The sequence below is a fragment of the Bison bison genome, unplaced genomic scaffold (assembly GCF_000754665.1).
Source record: "Bison bison bison isolate TAMUID 2011002044 unplaced genomic scaffold, Bison_UMD1.0 scf7180017864302, whole genome shotgun sequence".
NCBI lineage: Eukaryota > Metazoa > Chordata > Mammalia > Artiodactyla > Bovidae > Bison > Bison bison.
Window position 1 is genome coordinate 81,675 of NW_011494874.1, and position 1,210 is coordinate 82,884.

The following is a 1,210-nucleotide window of genomic DNA, read 5'->3' on the forward strand; positions in this document are numbered from 1 at the left end:
AAATTAAAACAGTAGAATGGCTGACCATGCCAGTGACCAGTCCTTTATTGGATCTGCTTGGATTTTGGTCTTGAATGCATGCTAGTGTTAACGTTTTTTGGTCAAGAGGATATGAGCAGGAGGGATTTATGCAGCAGGCTTTTATTTTATTGCAGATGTTCTTTACTCTCTTTACTCTGCACTGAAATGTTAAAATGGCTTACATTTGTGGACTTTGTTAATTGGAATAACAACAAACAGAAATCCTTGAGATTTCACGGGTTAGAAATAACGTACTAAGTTGCTCATGGTGATCTTTCTGTACAGTACAGTTATGTTTTAGTTGCATAGGTTTCCATTGTACTTTACACTTTTCTGCTAAATTTCGCCAAAGATGATTATTCACCAACTAAAGTTGTCTCCTCCACCTGGAATTGGTACTGATTCTCTGGTTGGAAAATGGTGATCTTCATAATCTTAACAATGGCATAAAAAGGCAAAAGTTTTTTACAAGTGCAATAATATATTTTCAGGTGTATTGTGCCTTGTTCTAAAACTATTAAGTGCACTTGACAGTATTGAGGTCATTTGTTACGGTGCTATTTCAATTAGGATAGGTTTAGACTCTTGAACATTTTGCTCATAAATTTTTTACAAAGTACTTATTTTATTGCACATTAAGAGAATTTTATATACATATATATGTATGTCTTGTGTGCATGTTCTTAAACTTCCAATCTTATTTTGTCTCTTGGAAATTGTTGAACACGTTTTTTTAGAACTAGATTCTAAAATTTTATTTGGGACCATAGGATGATAGTTGGGAAGAAAACTCTTTTGCACATGACAGATTTTAGATACTTCTTTGCTGCTAGTGCTTGTCTGTGTAGTATTTATTGAAACATTTTGACAAATATTTATTTTTGTAAGCCTTAAAGTTATTCTTTTAAAGTTTAAAGAAACTTGACCAAAAGACAGTACAAAAACACTGGCACTTGAATGTTGAATGTCATCATATGTTACATAATAAATTGCAGGTTAGTGTGAGCTTTAATGTTAAGTCTTACTACACTTTTAGTGAAACTAAGCAGACCCAGCATTGACAATGTAGGTAGCTTTAACTTTCTAAGAAAATGTAACACAAAATTCGCAACTTGAAACTATAACATGCCAAGGTTTTGATATATTATCTTAAAACACTTAGGAAGTGTCCACATTTTCAGAAATTCTA

General features: G+C 32.4%; 1 protein-coding gene across 1 annotated transcript in view; it reads right to left on the reverse strand.

Moving 5' to 3' along the window:
- Window positions 1–1,210, reverse strand: part of TDRD9 (tudor domain containing 9) — a 106,527-nt gene that overhangs the window by 518 nt on the left and 104,799 nt on the right. The window lies entirely within an intron of this gene.